The sequence below is a fragment of the Giraffa tippelskirchi genome, chromosome 12 (genome assembly GCF_054371585.1).
Source record: "Giraffa tippelskirchi isolate mGirTip1 chromosome 12, T2T-mGirTip1v1.2.pri, whole genome shotgun sequence".
Taxonomy (NCBI): Eukaryota; Metazoa; Chordata; class Mammalia; order Artiodactyla; family Giraffidae; genus Giraffa; species Giraffa tippelskirchi.
Window position 1 is genome coordinate 66924563 of NC_137286.1, and position 19276 is coordinate 66943838.

The following is a 19276-nucleotide window of genomic DNA, read 5'->3' on the forward strand; positions in this document are numbered from 1 at the left end:
AGATATCTTTGATTTTGCAAAGTCCACTGTATTCTCTGGGTTGTTTTGTGGGCTGCCTTTTTGTTTTGTGTGTGAAGACTGAAAGCACGTGTCCGGTTTCTGCTCATTGTTCTTCTAGATTTGTGACAAGTTTTCATGGAAACTTTGTCTAGGGATAACTGGAAGTGAACTCGGTGTAAGGTGTCAAGTCTCCATCTCCATTCATGTCATGCCCTGCAGTTTCCAATTCCCTGTTCCTGAGTGGTTTTGGAGACCTTGTGGGAAGTTTGGTTGCATCGGAGTTTGCGTTTCCACCTTGAGTAGATTCACACTGTTCTGCCCTCAGGGACACTGTCAAGGGGGAGTGAGGAGCAGCCTGCACTTCCAGCAGTGACCACACGGTGGGGCGAGTGCTGCTCTCCCCTCTGGGAGCCCCAGGCCACAGGCATCCCAGTGAGGAGCCAGCTCTGTGCTCAGCTGAAAGGAGTTAGTCTCTCAGGAGCCTCTGAGCCCTTGCCTTTGGATCACCCAGGGTGGGCATTTGCTGTGACAGAAAAAAATTGCCCTGAATTCCATGGACGGAAGAGCCTGGCTGTGTAGAGTTCGTGAGTTGCCGTGAATCAGACACAACTGAGGACACAAAAATTCAATAGACTAAAACACTTTTTGGGGGTGGGGGGAGTGAAAGGGGGTGATGTGGGGTTTTTTGTCTTATATAATAGCCGAGGGAAATCTAGTTTAAACCTAAATTCACATAGATGGGAAAGGTATAGCTCTCCGTCACCCTATTAAAAAAAAAAAAAAAAGTCTTAACTTTTCTGAAAGCTTATTTAGTACCTTCCTTGAGCAGTTCATTGTGAAGGATTTTTTTTTTTTTTTCTGTGACATTGGCCTCATTAAAAAGTACGGTTTGCCTTTACTGGATAATTTTGTTCATTGGTTTGTTAGGGAATCTTGGTAATATTTGAGTTTCCTGGGGAGTATGGTCACATGACCTGGCCCTGGCCAATCGGTGCGTTCCACCTCCCTGGCCACTGTGATTGGCTCCGGACTGGGGCAGTGCCCAATCGGGGCCCGGGGCCGGGCCTCACGTTGGAAGCCAGGGGAAGACGAGCTCTCGTTCTGCTGGGGTAGGGGAAGGGGTGGGGCCGGGGGAGGTCAGGCTCCAGCAGTGGGAGGGGCTTGAGGTCCGCCTGCGGCAGTTGGTGACCTTCCTGCTCCCCTCAGGGCAGAGCCGCCGGCCTGAGAATGAGGGCGCTGCTGAGCCCAGGGGCTGGGATGGCCCGCTGCTGCTGTGGTCCCAGAGCTCCACCCGAGACCTGAGGGAGGCCGTCTGCCCGTGAGTCCTCTCCCGCTTGTCTGTCAGCTTGTTTGAACCATGCTGGGTTTTCTGCCCAGCTGGCTAAGGGGAGTCCCTGGAAATGCAAGGGTGTGGGTTTTGGCAGACTTCAGGGAAGACATGCCAGATGAGCCTGGGAGACTCCAGCTTAATCTGGATTCAGGAGATATCTCTTCGGGCCAGCTAGTAATTGTAGGATAAGCCTAATGAGTCTTCACAGGATGAAGAGAGTAACGTGCCAAGGTAGCAATCGATGTCCTCATTCGAGAGGATGAAGCTGGTGCTCAGAGAAGGGGGGAACTTGGCCAGAGCAAGGAGGTGTGCACCCAGACAGAACCCCCAGATGCGGCCATTTGAGCTCAGGGAGGCCACTGGTGTGGCTTGTCCCTGTAGCAGGCGCCGAGGCACGCAGCCCACCCTGATTCCTGCGGGGGCCTGACTTGGGAAGTGCCATCTGGTAGCTTTGAGACTCACCAAACCAAATTGCACTGGAGAGAGGAAGGACACCTTCCTTCATCCACCCCCCACCCCCGCCGGATTCCCACATACCCTGACCCCTTTCTCTTGATTTCGGAGCCATTTCCAGAGTCCCGCTCATATGACCTCATTCGAAGTGCACTGTGGACGAGCTGCCATCTGCAGCTGCTACCACAGCAGCCAAGGGCTTTAGCTCCCAAGTACCTCCCTTCCTTTGGAACTTGGGGGCCCTCTACTCCCCACTTGCACACCACAGACCTTTGCTGAGGATTGTGGGGACCCTCACTCAGTTTGCAGCACGTTGTAGCCATCCCTGTCCTCTCAATACCTCCCTTGCCACTCAGCTTGTGAGCCCCTTTGGAGCAGCGTGGCCCACCTGGCTGCAACGGAAGAGACACAGCTGACAGTGAAACAACAGCTTAGATCTGACAGCCGGAAAGCTCTGTCAAAAGGGACCTCCCTCTTCACACCGTAGAGGCTGTAGGAGCCGCCAGGCTTTCGGAACCAGTGCTGGGGCCAAAATGACCCCACAGCCGTTTTCCTTCCTGGGGAGGGTTCTGGCTCGAGTGGGAATGGCTCAAGTCTCCTAAGGTTCTGAAAGCCCACTGTGTGCAGATTCACGGTACACAGAGAGGAGAAGGTGGAGTCCTGCCCTGGAGGTGGTCACAGCTCACGGATGAGCCAGGCAGGCAGGCAGGCAGGCAGGCAGGGCATGAGAACACCTGAGCTGCCTTCATGAGTGAATGGTGTGGGAGCAGAGGAAGAGAAGCCGGTCTGCTCCCTCATGTGGTGCCCAGGGCAGGTTGTCCCCAGAGGAAACCCTTACGACGGTGAGGACTCTCACTGCTGTTTCCCAAGGGGTTCCGTCGGTGCGTGTCTTCCCCGGAGCGGTCAGGCCGTCTCTAAAGTACACTGGCCATGGGCATTGCCTCTCCTTGGAACTTCCCACGTGTTTCTCTTTTTTATGGAACAGTGATTTTTCTAGAGGGGTTCTGGGCCACAAGGTTGTTGGGTCATTTTCTAGCCTTCTGTCGTGAAGAACGCTTTCCTGGGCGTTGGGGTGGTTTGTTGTTCCAGCTCCCTTTCTTGGCTTCTTTTGGGAGCTGGTGCAACAAGAGGAGCTCAGCCTCTGCCTTCTGGCTGAGATGTCACCCTTCAAACAGCAATGCCTGCCTGGAGATAATGATGGCATTTGCCAAAAGGGCTTCGTTTGGCACATGATATCTTGAAAGGACGTACACCGTCCTGTCAGCTATCAAAGGCTAGTTCAAATGACATAAAAATGAGAACTCTCCAATGGAGTCTTACAGTAGGTGGAGAGTCCGAAAGAAACTCCTTCAGTCATTTCACTGAGAGTCATTGATTGGGGACACCAAGAATATAGGAAGGAATGCAGAAAGAAAAGCTGAAATTGTGTTCAGGATCGGGGGGAGGGATGAACAGGGCGTGCTTGCCTTGAATCCAGGCTTTGTTGGGGGGTGGGGCATAAAGATCAAACGGGTCTGAAACCATAAAGTGGTGATGGTAACACAGTATCACCAGAGTTACACAACAGTGTTCCCAAATTGCAACAATGATGAAAAAGTTTACTAACTTAACCAACAAGTTCCCAACTTAACCAACAAAAATACAGGAAACCATACAAAAAATAAAACATCACCAGAAAGGTGGAAACAAACCAAATGCAAAGCAGTTCAGGGGAAAGGAACTCCATGTCCCCTGGGGGCAGACCGAGTTGACAGCGTCCACGGTGAGCCGACAGGGATGGAGGCGGCAGAGCCGACCGCTCCCCTGGACGTGGTGTTTCCGGCAAGGGCTCTGGGTCTCTGTCCAGAGCGGGGGCTCGTTCTTCCTGCAGGGGTGGGTGAGTCATCGTCGGCGTCTGGGTGTTGCGCGGGAGCCAGGGCAGGCTCTCCCTGCCGAGGCGGTGACTCCTCCTCTGCCTCGGGTTCTCCTGCCAAAGCCCGAGCAGGTACAGGTGCACGTGGAGGTGGAGGTTCTGGCTGAGGGGGTGGGACATCAGTGCCTGGGGCTGGGGGTCCTGCAGGCACGGAGATCCGATCTGCCCGGTGTGCTGGCCAGAACCCAGCTGGCCTGGTGTCTCTGCGAGGGCAAGTCTCGGTTCTCCATCTGCCCTCGGTGGATCCCTGGGTCCTGCACCTGGAGCCACCACCTCTGTAGGGACAGGTCTGGGAAGTGGAGCCTGGTTCCAGTTGGAGGCCAGTGCTAGAGCTGGGGGAGAAGCAAAGTTTGCCCACAGGCCAGCCTTGGCATGTGCGTATCCCGGGACAGAAAGCTTCCAAGAGATTCCCAAAGAATACCCAGGGTCGGATGTCTTTTGGGACTGAAGTGTGCAAGAAGGGGGTGGGGGTGTGAGGCCAGCGCTTGCTGCAGGCCCAGCAGCATCTTTCGGGGACTCGTCCCTGTGTAGCTCAGCACCCCCTCCCCACACACTCCCGTGCACCAGCCCCAGCGTCCTCACATCTGTGCTCTGGCGTGCTGGGCTCCAGGTCCTCCTGCTGCCTCAGAGGCTGGGGTTCTCGGGACTCTGGGTCGGAGCCGGGTGTGCTGAGCTCCATGGCAGCCTCAGACTGGGCCGCCGGGTGTATCCTGTGTGGTGTCTCGGCAGCAGGCCTTCCCCGCCTCCGCTTCGCCCCCGGTGGGGCTGATGCCTCCGTGGGCACGCTCACCTGGAGCCTGCACTGGGCCTCAGGGGCGGGGGGGTGGTGCTCCGACCCCTCCCTCCGGGAGGTGGACGGGGTGTCCCCGTCCTCGGCCTCATCACGTGGGAAGCTCTGCAACGACAGTGACCGTCAGCCAGCCATGCTGGGACTTTTCCGAGCTGGGCCTGGCCAGTGGAGCCGCTGCTTCTGCCTGCTCGAACTTCTCTTCCCAGAAGGGTCAGAGACGTGTGTCTGCTCAGATCCCCACCCGGGAGGAAAGAGACCCACCTGAGGGTGTGAGGCCAGCCTGGGCGGCCGGCGCTGCCCGCACTCTCCCCATCCCAGCCAGCCTGCTCTCCCCTGGGGTGTGGACACAACTTGCCCGCAGGCTTCTGACCCCACATCCGCCTGGGCTTCCTTGAGGGAGACACACCCCGAGAAACCCGCATCCACACACACAGGCAAAGGACCCGGTGTTTCCGGGTGGCATGGGAGAGGTGGGCTGGCCCGGCCTGGGGCTCCCCGTGTTACCTTTCTGTTTCTCCGGGCAAAGGGCCAGAGGCCTCTCGGGGGTGCCCTGAGCCAACGTCGACAGGGTTCCCACGCACACTGCCTGTGAGCTCTCCTGAGGCCCCGGCCTCTGGGCAGGGGCAACAGCAGAACATCCTGGCAGCAAGTGATCTGGCTGGGGGCTCCTCTCCGCTCTGGAGGCCTGGATACACGGGTTGCGGGTTCTGTTGGGTTCTGTTGCCGGCAGGTGACATCATTTCCTGGGGTTCGTGCTGAGGTCCCTTCCCCAAAACTTCCCAAGGGAATCTCTGGGTTTCTGACTGCTCGACCACCCCCCTTAGGCCATGTGCAGGCACAGTGACAGCCACACAGCCCAGCCCACAGCCCTGGGGAGGCCTGGGTGCAGCCAGGGCCTGAGCTCCGAGGACCCCGCTGCTCTCAGACCAGGCTCCTTCTTCTCATAAGTGGTGTGGCCCTGGACAAGCGTATGCCCCTCAGGGTTTCCCCAGTCTCTCCATCTGCAGAGTGGGGGTCATTCTCCCATCTGCTTCCTAGGTCTGTCGGCCTACGAGCAGCTCCATGCCTTTCCACCTGGGGCCGATATCACGTGGAGCTTGTGCGCTGAGACTTCAGAAAGAAAGACTCCATCCAGGGCTGACACAGCACAGAATGGGGCAGAACGAGGCCTGGATGCGCCGTGGTACCCAGGAAAAGGCACTCCCCCTCCTGAGTGTTTTGAGACCCCGCATCCAAGTTGGAGGCGCGAAAGGAAGACTCGAAGGTCTCCCTCTCTTATAGAAAAGAGTAGCCAACTTTCTGGTCCTCTGTTTCCATTGAGATTCTGTTCAAGTGTCCCAGCTCGGCTTCTGCGGGTGGCTGAGCTTCTAATGGCTCCCTGCGTTCTTGTCTTTTCCTCTCCAAACCTTCCGTCCTTTTCCCCCTTCTGGGGTGGATGGGCGCTGTCATTGCTTCTACCTTCGAGACAGATTGATGAAAAGTCTGGACCGTCGACTCCTTTCCTCTCTTTGGTTCCGTGTCTCTCTCTGTCTGTGTCCCTCTCTTTTCCCTTCTCGATTCAGTCTGTGTCTTCCTCTTTCTCTCTCGTGTGTGGATGGATGGATGCTAGGAATGCACATGTATATGATTAGATGAGGGTTATGTTTTAGGGATAGGTTAGAGGGAGAGAAAGGCTTTAGGTCGGAGTTGGTCATGGGGGAAGGGTCAAGGGTGGTGGTGGTGTTTCTTGGAATCTGAGTGCTGTGCATTCTTCGTCTCTTTCCATATGAACCCCTTCTCAGATACACCACTTGCAAGGAGTCTCTCATGTTCCGTTTCCCATCTTTTGCATTTCTGAATGCTTAGCTTCTCTGTTGTGAAGAGGTTCCATTGAATGAAAACCCATTGGCGTACTTCGTTTTCCTCTTTCCCTTACTTGAAGAGACCCATTTCTACCTCCGCCCAGCAAATGGCAAGGAGACTCTGATGTTAAGGAGCCTTTGACCTACGCTTCTTTCTAGCTATCTCATGACATCAGTCTTTAGGGTGAGGTTTTTCCCCGATATTGAGGTGGTGTGAGATCAAAACCAATAGCGTTCTTCAGATGTAGCTGTCTGGTTTTCCCATGGACATTTATTGAAGAGGCTTTCTTGTTCCCATTTGGATATTCTCCCCTTTTGTGTCAGAGATGAGTTGACCATGGATGCCGGGGTTTGTTTCTGGACCCTCAACTTTATTCCATCGATCTGGATCTGTGTGTGTTGTTGTATTCCCAATAGCATACTGTCCTGCTGCTGCCGCTGCGCCTAAGTCATTTCAGTCGTGTCTGACTCTGCGCGACCCCATGGCCTGCAGCCTACCAGGCTCCTCCGTCCAGGGCGTTTTCCAGGCAAGAGTACTGGAGTGGGTCGCCATCGCCTTCTCCGATACTCTCCTGAGGATCCTAGTTTGGTCGTCTAATTTCCTTTCACACAACCTTGGATGTCCGTATCGGGGCTTTTTCGTCAGATTGTATTGACAATTTAGGCTCTTTTCTGTTTCCGTACCCCTTTTGCAATTCTTTGTTCGGTGCGAAAATGCATTGGCATTTTGGGAGGAATAGCATCGAAGCTGTGGATTGCCTTGTGGGGCTGTGACATCATTTTCCCAATAGGAATTCTTTCAAGCCCTGAGCACAGCTTCTCTTTCCAGTGGTTGGTGTGGGCTTGATCTTCCTTCTTCCATCTCTCGCCGTTTTGTGAGAACAGGTCCTTCCTTCCCTTCTGGGTTAGATGGACTCGTGGGTATCACTTCAGTGAATGGCATTGTCAGTGGGGGTGATAATTCCCTTCTCATTGGAAGACTTTGCTGTGAGTATTAGAAATGCAAGTGATTTCTCTTCCCCTTCCTCCCTGTCCATCTCTCAGAGCCACCGGGAAACAGAGGCCTCATCCAGGGTCACACAGGCCTGAGGGAGTGCAACTAGACTGTTGTTTCTTCAGGCCCTCAGTGCTGGACATCATCCGGGATACTCTGTGTGTGTCTTCCTCAGTCTGGTGTCCCTTCAGACCTTTCCCTAGTTTTCACAGGCTTGTCGTGTTGGTGTTCTTTGACTGTTTGGAGACACATCCTTGAGAAGCTTTGTGTTTCCACTCATTCGTCTCGCGATGTATGACCTGTCTTTTGCTTTTGTAATGAGGTCTTTCCCACAGTAGATATCTTTGATTTTGCAAAGTCCACTGTATTCTCTGGGTTGTTTTGTGGGCTGCCTTTTTGTTTTGTGTGTGAAGACTGAAAGCACGTGTCCGGTTTCTGCTCATTGTTCTTCTAGATTTGTGACAAGTTTTCATGGAAACTTTGTCTAGGGATAACTGGAAGTGAACTCGGTGTAAGGTGTCAAGTCTCCATCTCCATTCATGTCATGCCCTGCAGTTTCCAATTCCCTGTTCCTGAGTGGTTTTGGAGACCTTGTGGGAAGTTTGGTTGCATCGGAGTTTGCGTTTCCACCTTGAGTAGATTCACACTGTTCTGCCCTCAGGGACACTGTCAAGGGGGAGTGAGGAGCAGCCTGCACTTCCAGCAGTGACCACACGGTGGGGCGAGTGCTGCTCTCCCCTCTGGGAGCCCCAGGCCACAGGCATCCCAGTGAGGAGCCAGCTCTGTGCTCAGCTGAAAGGAGTTAGTCTCTCAGGAGCCTCTGAGCCCTTGCCTTTGGATCACCCAGGGTGGGCATTTGCTGTGACAGAAAAAAATTGCCCTGAATTCCATGGACGGAAGAGCCTGGCTGTGTAGAGTTCGTGAGTTGCCGTGAATCAGACACAACTGAGGACACAAAAATTCAATAGACTAAAACACTTTTTGGGGGTGGGGGGAGTGAAAGGGGGTGATGTGGGGTTTTTTGTCTTATATAATAGCCGAGGGAAATCTAGTTTAAACCTAAATTCACATAGATGGGAAAGGTATAGCTCTCCGTCACCCTATTAAAAAAAAAAAAAAAAGTCTTAACTTTTCTGAAAGCTTATTTAGTACCTTCCTTGAGCAGTTCATTGTGAAGGATTTTTTTTTTTTTTCTGTGACATTGGCCTCATTAAAAAGTACGGTTTGCCTTTACTGGATAATTTTGTTCATTGGTTTGTTAGGGAATCTTGGTAATATTTGAGTTTCCTGGGGAGTATGGTCACATGACCTGGCCCTGGCCAATCGGTGCGTTCCACCTCCCTGGCCACTGTGATTGGCTCCGGACTGGGGCAGTGCCCAATCGGGGCCCGGGGCCGGGCCTCACGTTGGAAGCCAGGGGAAGACGAGCTCTCGTTCTGCTGGGGTAGGGGAAGGGGTGGGGCCGGGGGAGGTCAGGCTCCAGCAGTGGGAGGGGCTTGAGGTCCGCCTGCGGCAGTTGGTGACCTTCCTGCTCCCCTCAGGGCAGAGCCGCCGGCCTGAGAATGAGGGCGCTGCTGAGCCCAGGGGCTGGGATGGCCCGCTGCTGCTGTGGTCCCAGAGCTCCACCCGAGACCTGAGGGAGGCCGTCTGCCCGTGAGTCCTCTCCCGCTTGTCTGTCAGCTTGTTTGAACCATGCTGGGTTTTCTGCCCAGCTGGCTAAGGGGAGTCCCTGGAAATGCAAGGGTGTGGGTTTTGGCAGACTTCAGGGAAGACATGCCAGATGAGCCTGGGAGACTCCAGCTTAATCTGGATTCAGGAGATATCTCTTCGGGCCAGCTAGTAATTGTAGGATAAGCCTAATGAGTCTTCACAGGATGAAGAGAGTAACGTGCCAAGGTAGCAATCGATGTCCTCATTCGAGAGGATGAAGCTGGTGCTCAGAGAAGGGGGGAACTTGGCCAGAGCAAGGAGGTGTGCACCCAGACAGAACCCCCAGATGCGGCCATTTGAGCTCAGGGAGGCCACTGGTGTGGCTTGTCCCTGTAGCAGGCGCCGAGGCACGCAGCCCACCCTGATTCCTGCGGGGGCCTGACTTGGGAAGTGCCATCTGGTAGCTTTGAGACTCACCAAACCAAATTGCACTGGAGAGAGGAAGGACACCTTCCTTCATCCACCCCCCACCCCCGCCGGATTCCCACATACCCTGACCCCTTTCTCTTGATTTCGGAGCCATTTCCAGAGTCCCGCTCATATGACCTCATTCGAAGTGCACTGTGGACGAGCTGCCATCTGCAGCTGCTACCACAGCAGCCAAGGGCTTTAGCTCCCAAGTACCTCCCTTCCTTTGGAACTTGGGGGCCCTCTACTCCCCACTTGCACACCACAGACCTTTGCTGAGGATTGTGGGGACCCTCACTCAGTTTGCAGCACGTTGTAGCCATCCCTGTCCTCTCAATACCTCCCTTGCCACTCAGCTTGTGAGCCCCTTTGGAGCAGCGTGGCCCACCTGGCTGCAACGGAAGAGACACAGCTGACAGTGAAACAACAGCTTAGATCTGACAGCCGGAAAGCTCTGTCAAAAGGGACCTCCCTCTTCACACCGTAGAGGCTGTAGGAGCCGCCAGGCTTTCGGAACCAGTGCTGGGGCCAAAATGACCCCACAGCCGTTTTCCTTCCTGGGGAGGGTTCTGGCTCGAGTGGGAATGGCTCAAGTCTCCTAAGGTTCTGAAAGCCCACTGTGTGCAGATTCACGGTACACAGAGAGGAGAAGGTGGAGTCCTGCCCTGGAGGTGGTCACAGCTCACGGATGAGCCAGGCAGGCAGGCAGGCAGGCAGGCAGGGCATGAGAACACCTGAGCTGCCTTCATGAGTGAATGGTGTGGGAGCAGAGGAAGAGAAGCCGGTCTGCTCCCTCATGTGGTGCCCAGGGCAGGTTGTCCCCAGAGGAAACCCTTACGACGGTGAGGACTCTCACTGCTGTTTCCCAAGGGGTTCCGTCGGTGCGTGTCTTCCCCGGAGCGGTCAGGCCGTCTCTAAAGTACACTGGCCATGGGCATTGCCTCTCCTTGGAACTTCCCACGTGTTTCTCTTTTTTATGGAACAGTGATTTTTCTAGAGGGGTTCTGGGCCACAAGGTTGTTGGGTCATTTTCTAGCCTTCTGTCGTGAAGAACGCTTTCCTGGGCGTTGGGGTGGTTTGTTGTTCCAGCTCCCTTTCTTGGCTTCTTTTGGGAGCTGGTGCAACAAGAGGAGCTCAGCCTCTGCCTTCTGGCTGAGATGTCACCCTTCAAACAGCAATGCCTGCCTGGAGATAATGATGGCATTTGCCAAAAGGGCTTCGTTTGGCACATGATATCTTGAAAGGACGTACACCGTCCTGTCAGCTATCAAAGGCTAGTTCAAATGACATAAAAATGAGAACTCTCCAATGGAGTCTTACAGTAGGTGGAGAGTCCGAAAGAAACTCCTTCAGTCATTTCACTGAGAGTCATTGATTGGGGACACCAAGAATATAGGAAGGAATGCAGAAAGAAAAGCTGAAATTGTGTTCAGGATCGGGGGGAGGGATGAACAGGGCGTGCTTGCCTTGAATCCAGGCTTTGTTGGGGGGTGGGGCATAAAGATCAAACGGGTCTGAAACCATAAAGTGGTGATGGTAACACAGTATCACCAGAGTTACACAACAGTGTTCCCAAATTGCAACAATGATGAAAAAGTTTACTAACTTAACCAACAAGTTCCCAACTTAACCAACAAAAATACAGGAAACCATACAAAAAATAAAACATCACCAGAAAGGTGGAAACAAACCAAATGCAAAGCAGTTCAGGGGAAAGGAACTCCATGTCCCCTGGGGGCAGACCGAGTTGACAGCGTCCACGGTGAGCCGACAGGGATGGAGGCGGCAGAGCCGACCGCTCCCCTGGACGTGGTGTTTCCGGCAAGGGCTCTGGGTCTCTGTCCAGAGCGGGGGCTCGTTCTTCCTGCAGGGGTGGGTGAGTCATCGTCGGCATCTGGGTGTTGCGCGGGAGCCAGGGCAGGCTCTCCCTGCCGAGGCGGTGACTCCTCCTCTGCCTCGGGTTCTCCTGCCAAAGCCCGAGCAGGTACAGGTGCACGTGGAGGTGGAGGTTCTGGCTGAGGGGGTGGGACATCAGTGCCTGGGGCTGGGGGTCCTGCAGGCACGGAGATCCGATCTGCCCGGTGTGCTGGCCAGAACCCAGCTGGCCTGGTGTCTCTGCGAGGGCAAGTCTCGGTTCTCCATCTGCCCTCGGTGGATCCCTGGGTCCTGCACCTGGAGCCACCACCTCTGTAGGGACAGGTCTGGGAAGTGGAGCCTGGTTCCAGTTGGAGGCCAGTGCTAGAGCTGGGGGAGAAGCAAAGTTTGCCCACAGGCCAGCCTTGGCATGTGCGTATCCCGGGACAGAAAGCTTCCAAGAGATTCCCAAAGAATACCCAGGGTCGGATGTCTTTTGGGACTGAAGTGTGCAAGAAGGGGGTGGGGGTGTGAGGCCAGCGCTTGCTGCAGGCCCAGCAGCATCTTTCGGGGACTCGTCCCTGTGTAGCTCAGCACCCCCTCCCCACACACTCCCGTGCACCAGCCCCAGCGTCCTCACATCTGTGCTCTGGCGTGCTGGGCTCCAGGTCCTCCTGCTGCCTCAGAGGCTGGGGTTCTCGGGACTCTGGGTCGGAGCCGGGTGTGCTGAGCTCCATGGCAGCCTCAGACTGGGCCGCCGGGTGTATCCTGTGTGGTGTCTCGGCAGCAGGCCTTCCCCGCCTCCGCTTCGCCCCCGGTGGGGCTGATGCCTCCGTGGGCACGCTCACCTGGAGCCTGCACTGGGCCTCAGGGGCGGGGGGGTGGTGCTCCGACCCCTCCCTCCGGGAGGTGGACGGGGTGTCCCCGTCCTCGGCCTCATCACGTGGGAAGCTCTGCAACGACAGTGACCGTCAGCCAGCCATGCTGGGACTTTTCCGAGCTGGGCCTGGCCAGTGGAGCCGCTGCTTCTGCCTGCTCGAACTTCTCTTCCCAGAAGGGTCAGAGACGTGTGTCTGCTCAGATCCCCACCCGGGAGGAAAGAGACCCACCTGAGGGTGTGAGGCCAGCCTGGGCGGCCGGCGCTGCCCGCACTCTCCCCATCCCAGCCAGCCTGCTCTCCCCTGGGGTGTGGACACAACTTGCCCGCAGGCTTCTGACCCCACATCCGCCTGGGCTTCCTTGAGGGAGACACACCCCGAGAAACCCGCATCCACACACACAGGCAAAGGACCCGGTGTTTCCGGGTGGCATGGGAGAGGTGGGCTGGCCCGGCCTGGGGCTCCCCGTGTTACCTTTCTGTTTCTCCGGGCAAAGGGCCAGAGGCCTCTCGGGGGTGCCCTGAGCCAACGTCGACAGGGTTCCCACGCACACTGCCTGTGAGCTCTCCTGAGGCCCCGGCCTCTGGGCAGGGGCAACAGCAGAACATCCTGGCAGCAAGTGATCTGGCTGGGGGCTCCTCTCCGCTCTGGAGGCCTGGATACACGGGTTGCGGGTTCTGTTGGGTTCTGTTGCCGGCAGGTGACATCATTTCCTGGGGTTCGTGCTGAGGTCCCTTCCCCAAAACTTCCCAAGGGAATCTCTGGGTTTCTGACTGCTCGACCACCCCCCTTAGGCCATGTGCAGGCACAGTGACAGCCACACAGCCCAGCCCACAGCCCTGGGGAGGCCTGGGTGCAGCCAGGGCCTGAGCTCCGAGGACCCCGCTGCTCTCAGACCAGGCTCCTTCTTCTCATAAGTGGTGTGGCCCTGGACAAGCGTATGCCCCTCAGGGTTTCCCCAGTCTCTCCATCTGCAGAGTGGGGGTCATTCTCCCATCTGCTTCCTAGGTCTGTCGGCCTACGAGCAGCTCCATGCCTTTCCACCTGGGGCCGATATCACGTGGAGCTTGTGCGCTGAGACTTCAGAAAGAAAGACTCCATCCAGGGCTGACACAGCACAGAATGGGGCAGAACGAGGCCTGGATGCGCCGTGGTACCCAGGAAAAGGCACTCCCCCTCCTGAGTGTTTTGAGACCCCGCATCCAAGTTGGAGGCGCGAAAGGAAGACTCGAAGGTCTCCCTCTCTTATAGAAAAGAGTAGCCAACTTTCTGGTCCTCTGTTTCCATTGAGATTCTGTTCAAGTGTCCCAGCTCGGCTTCTGCGGGTGGCTGAGCTTCTAATGGCTCCCTGCGTTCTTGTCTTTTCCTCTCCAAACCTTCCGTCCTTTTCCCCCTTCTGGGGTGGATGGGCGCTGTCATTGCTTCTACCTTCGAGACAGATTGATGAAAAGTCTGGACCGTCGACTCCTTTCCTCTCTTTGGTTCCGTGTCTCTCTCTGTCTGTGTCCCTCTCTTTTCCCTTCTCGATTCAGTCTGTGTCTTCCTCTTTCTCTCTCGTGTGTGGATGGATGGATGCTAGGAATGCACATGTATATGATTAGATGAGGGTTATGTTTTAGGGATAGGTTAGAGGGAGAGAAAGGCTTTAGGTCGGAGTTGGTCATGGGGGAAGGGTCAAGGGTGGTGGTGGTGTTTCTTGGAATCTGAGTGCTGTGCATTCTTCGTCTCTTTCCATATGAACCCCTTCTCAGATACACCACTTGCAAGGAGTCTCTCATGTTCCGTTTCCCATCTTTTGCATTTCTGAATGCTTAGCTTCTCTGTTGTGAAGAGGTTCCATTGGATGGAAACCCATTGGCGTACTTCGTTTTCCTCTTTCCCTTACTTGAAGAGACCCATTTCTACCTCCGCCCAGCAAATGGCAAGGAGACTCTGATGTTAAGGAGCCTTTGACCTACGCTTCTTTCTAGCTGTCTCATGACATCAGTCTTTAGGGTGAGGTTTTTCCCCGATATTGAGGTGGTGTGAGATCAAAACCAATAGCGTTCTTCAGATGTAGCTGTCTGGTTTTCCCATGGACATTTATTGAAGAGGCTTTCTTGTTCCCATTTGGATATTCTCCCCTTTTGTGTCAGAGATGAGTTGACCATGGATGCCGGGGTTTGTTTCTGGACCCTCAACTTTATTCCATCGATCTGGATCTGTGTGTGTTGTTGTATTCCCAATAGCATACTGTCCTGCTGCTGCCGCTGCGCCTAAGTCATTTCAGTCGTGTCTGACTCTGCGCGACCCCATGGCCTGCAGCCTACCAGGCTCCTCCGTCCAGGGCGTTTTCCAGGCAAGAGTACTGGAGTGGGTCGCCATCGCCTTCTCCGATACTCTCCTGAGGATCCTAGTTTGGTCGTCTAATTTCCTTTCACACAACCTTGGATGTCCGTATCGGGGCTTTTCCGTCGGATTGTATTGACAATTTAGGCTCTTTTCTGTTTCCGTACCCCTTTTGCAATTCTTTGTTCGGTGCGAAAATGCATTGGCATTTTGGGAGGAATAGCATCGAAGCTGTGGATTGCCTTGTGGGGCTGTGACATCATTTTCCCAATAGGAATTCTTTCAAGCCCTGAGCACAGCTTCTCTTTCCAGTGGTTGGTGTGGGCTTGATCTTCCTTCTTCCATCTCTCGCCGTTTTGTGAGAACAGGTCCTTCCTTCCCTTCTGGGTTAGATGGACTCGTGGGTATCACTTCAGTGAATGGCATTGTCAGTGGGGGTGATAATTCCCTTCTCATTGGAAGACTTTGCTGTGAGTATTAGAAATGCAAGTGATTTCTCTTCCCCTTCCTCCCTGTCCATCTCTCAGAGCCACCGGGAAACAGAGGCCTCATCCAGGGTCACACAGGCCTGAGGGAGTGCAACTAGACTGTTGTTTCTTCAGGCCCTCAGTGCTGGACATCATCCGGGATACTCTGTGTGTGTCTTCCTCAGTCTGGTGTCCCTTCAGACCTTTCCCTAGTTTTCACAGGCTTGTCGTGTTGGTGTTCTTTGACTGTTTGGAGACACATCCTTGAGAAGCTTTGTGTTTCCACTCATTCGTCTCGCGATGTATGACCTGTCTTTTGCTTTTGTAATGAGGTCTTTCCCACAGTAGATATCTTTGATTTTGCAAAGTCCACTGTATTCTCTGGGTTGTTTTGTGGGCTGCCTTTTTGTTTTGTGTGTGAAGACTCAAAGCACGTGTCCGGTTTCTGCTCATTGTTCTTCTAGATTTGTGACAAGTTTTCATGGAAACTTTGTCTAGGGATAACTGGAAGTGAACTCGGTGTAAGGTGTCAAGTCTCCATCTCCATTCATGTCATGCCCTGCAGTTTCCAATTCCCTGTTCCTGAGTGGTTTTGGAGACCTTGTGGGAAGTTTGGTTGCATCGGAGTTTGCGTTTCCACCTTGAGTAGATTCACACTGTTCTGCCCTCAGGGACACTGTCAAGGGGGAGTGAGGAGCAGCCTGCACTTCCAGCAGTGACCACACGGTGGGGCGAGTGCTGCTCTCCCCTCTGGGAGCCCCAGGCCACAGCCATCCCAGTGAGGAGCCAGCTCTGTGCTCACCTGAAAGGAGTTAGTCTCTCAGGAGCCTCTGAGCCCTTGCCTTTGGATCACCCAGGGTGGGCATTTGCTGTGACAGAAAAAAATTGCCCTGAATTCCATGGACGGAAGAGCCTGGCTGTGTAGAGTTCGTGAGTTGCCGTGAATCAGACACAACTGAGGACACAAAAATTCAATAGACTAAAACACTTTTTGGGGGTGGGGGGAGTGAAAGGGGGTGATGTGGGGTTTTTTGTCTTATATAATAGCCGAGGGAAATCTAGTTTAAACCTAAATTCACATAGATGGGAAAGGTATAGCTCTCCGTCACCCTATTAAAAAAAAAAAAAAACGTCTTAACTTTTCTGAAAGCTTATTTAGTAGCTTCCTTGAGCAGTTCATTGTGAAGGATTTTTTTTTTTTTCTGTGACATTGGCCTCATTAAAAAGTACGGTTTGCCTTTACTGGATAATTTTGTTCATTGGTTTGTTAGGGAATCTTGGTAATATTTGAGTTTCCTGGGGAGTATGGTCACATGACCTGGCCCTGGCCAATCGGTGCGTTCCACCTCCCTGGCCACTGTGATTGGCTCCGGACTGGGGCAGTGCCCAATCGGGGCCCGGGGCCGGGCCTCACGTTGGAAGCCAGGGGAAGACGAGCTCTCGTCCTGCTGGGGTAGGGGAAGGGGTGGGGCCGGGGGAGGTCAGGCTCCAGCAGTGGGAGGGGCTTGAGGTCCGCCTGCGGCAGTTGGTGACCTTCCTGCTCCCCTCAGGGCAGAGCCGCCGGCCTGAGAATGAGGGCGCTGCTGAGCCCAGGGGCTGGGATGGCCCGCTGCTGCTGTGGTCCCAGAGCTCCACCCGAGACCTGAGGGAGGCCGTCTGCCCGTGAGTCCTCTCCCGCTTGTCTGTCAGCTTGTTTGAACCATGCTGGGTTTTCTGCCCAGCTGGCTAAGGGGAGTCCCTGGAAATGCAAGGGTGTGGGTTTTGGCAGACTTCAGGGAAGACATGCCAGATGAGCCTGGGAGACTCCAGCTTAATCTGGATTCAGGAGATATCTCTTCGGGCCAGCTAGTAATTGTAGGATAAGCCTAATGAGTCTTCACAGGATGAAGAGAGTAACGTGCCAAGGTAGCAATCGATGTCCTCATTCGAGAGGATGAAGCTGGTGCTCAGAGAAGGGGGGAACTTGGCCAGAGCAAGGAGGTGTGCACCCAGACAGAACCCCCAGATGCGGCCATTTGAGCTCAGGGAGGCCACTGGTGTGGCTTGTCCCTGTAGCAGGCGCCGAGGCACGCAGCCCACCCTGATTCCTGCGGGGGCCTGACTTGGGAAGTGCCATCTGGTAGCTTTGAGACTCACCAAACCAAATTGCACTGGAGAGAGGAAGGACACCTTCCTTCATCCACCCCCCACCCCCGCCGGATTCCCACATACCCTGACCCCTTTCTCTTGACTTCGGAGCCATTTCCAGAGTCCTGCTCATATGACCTCATTCGAAGTGCACTGTGGACGAGCTGCCATCTGCAGCTGCTACCACAGCAGCCAAGGGCTTTAGCTCCCGAGTACCTCCCTTCCTTTGGAACTTGGGGGCCCTCTACTCCCCACTTGCACACCACAGACCTTTGCTGAGGATTGTGGGGACCCTCACTCAGTTTGCAGCACGTTGTAGCCATCCCTGTCCTCTCAATACCTCCCTTGCCACTCAGCTTGTGAGCCCCTTTGGAGCAGCGTGGCCCACCTGGCTGCAACGGAAGAGACACAGCTGACAGTGAAACAACAGCTTAGATCTGACAGCCGGAAAGCTCTGTCAAAAGGGACCTCCCTCTTCACACCGTAGAGGCTGTAGGAGCCGCCAGGCTTTCGGAACCAGTGCTGGGGCCAAAATGACCCCACAGCCGTTTTCCTTCCTGGGGAGGGTTCTGGCTCGAGTGGGAATGGCTCAAGTCTCCTAAGGTTCTGAAAGCCCACTGTTTGCAGATTCACGTTACACAGAGAGGAGAAGGTGGAGTCCTGCCCTGGAGGTGGTCACAGCTCACGGATGAGCCAGGCAGGCAGGCAGGCAGGCAGGCAGGGCATGAGAACACCTGAGCTGCCTTCATGAGTGAATGGTGTGGGAGCAGAGGAAGAGAAGCCGGTCTGCTCCCTCATGTGGTGCCCAGGGCAGGTTGTCCCCAGAGGAAACCCTTACGACGGTGAGGACTCTCACTGCTGTTTCCCAAGGGGTTCCGTCGGTGCGTGTCTTCCCCGGAGCGGTCAGGCCGTCTCTAAAGTACACTGGCCATGGGCATTGCCTCTCCTTGGAACTTCCCACGTGTTTCTCTTTTTTATGCAACAGTGATTTTTCTAGAGGGGTTCTGGGCCACAAGGTTGTTGGGTCATTTTCTAGCCTTCTGTCATGAAGAACGCTTTCCTGGGCGTTGGGGTGGTTTGTTGTTCCAGCTCCCTTTCTTGGCTTCTTTTGGGAGCTGGTGCAACAAGAGGAGCTCAGCCTCTGCCTTCTGGCTGAGATGTCACCCTTCAAACAGCAATGCCTGCCTGGAGATAATGATGGCATTTGCCAAAAGGGCTTCGTTTGGCACATGATATCTTGAAAGGACGTACACCGTCCTGTCAGCTATCAAAGGCTAGTTCAAATGACATAAAAATGAGAACTCTCCAATGGAGTCTTACAGTAGGTGGAGAGTCCGAAAGAAACTCCTTCAGTCATTTCACTGAGAGTCATTGATTGGGGACACCAAGAATATAGGAAGGAATGCAGAAAGAAAAGCTGAAATTGTGTTCAGGATCGGGGGGAGGGATGAACAGGGCGTGCTTGCCTTGAATCCAGGCTTTGTTGGGGGGTGGGGCATAAAGATCAAACGGGTCTGAAACCACAAAGTGGTGATGGTAACACAGTATCACCAGAGTTACACAACAGTGTTCCCAAATTGCAACAATGATGAAAAAGTTTACTAACTTAACCAACAAGTTCCCAACTTAACCAACAAAAATACAGGAAACCATACAAAAAATAAAACATCACCAGAAAGGTGGAAACAAACCAAATGCAAAGCAGTTCAGGGGAAAGGAACTCCATGTCCCCTGGGGGCAGACCGAGTTGACAGCGTCCACGGTGAGCCGACAGGGATGGAGGCGGCAGAGCCGACCGCTCCCCTGGACGTGGTGTTTCCGGCAAGGGCTCTGGGTCTCTGTCCAGAGCGGGGGCTCGTTCTTCCTGCAGGGGTGGGTGAGTCATCGTCGGCGTCTGGGTGTTGCGCGGGAGCCAGGGCAGGCTCTCCCTGCCGAGGCGGTGACTCCTCCTCTGCCTCGGGTTCTCCTGCCAAAGCCCGAGCAGGTACAGGTGCACGTGGAGGTGGAGGTTCTGGCTGAGGGGGTGGGACATCAGTGCCTGGGGCTGGGGGTCCTGCAGGCACGGAGATCCGATCTGCCCGGTGTGCTGGCCAGAACCCAGCTGGCCTGGTGTCTCTGCGAGGGCAAGTCTCGGTTCTCCATCTGCCCTCGGTGGATCCCTGGGTCCTGCACCTGGAGCCACCA

The 19276-nt window shown here is 54.7% G+C and overlaps 1 long non-coding RNA gene across 1 annotated transcript in view; it reads left to right on the top strand.

Annotated features, from left to right (window-relative positions):
• The window catches only part of LOC145530003 (uncharacterized), a 270063-nt gene that overhangs the window by 213137 nt on the left and 37650 nt on the right, over positions 1–19276 (top strand). The window contains exons 13-15 of the long non-coding RNA XR_014071398.1: positions 1207–1318; positions 8862–8973; positions 16516–16627. This is a non-coding gene — a long non-coding RNA (uncharacterized LOC145530003). The remainder of the gene's footprint in view (positions 1–1206; positions 1319–8861; positions 8974–16515; positions 16628–19276) is intronic.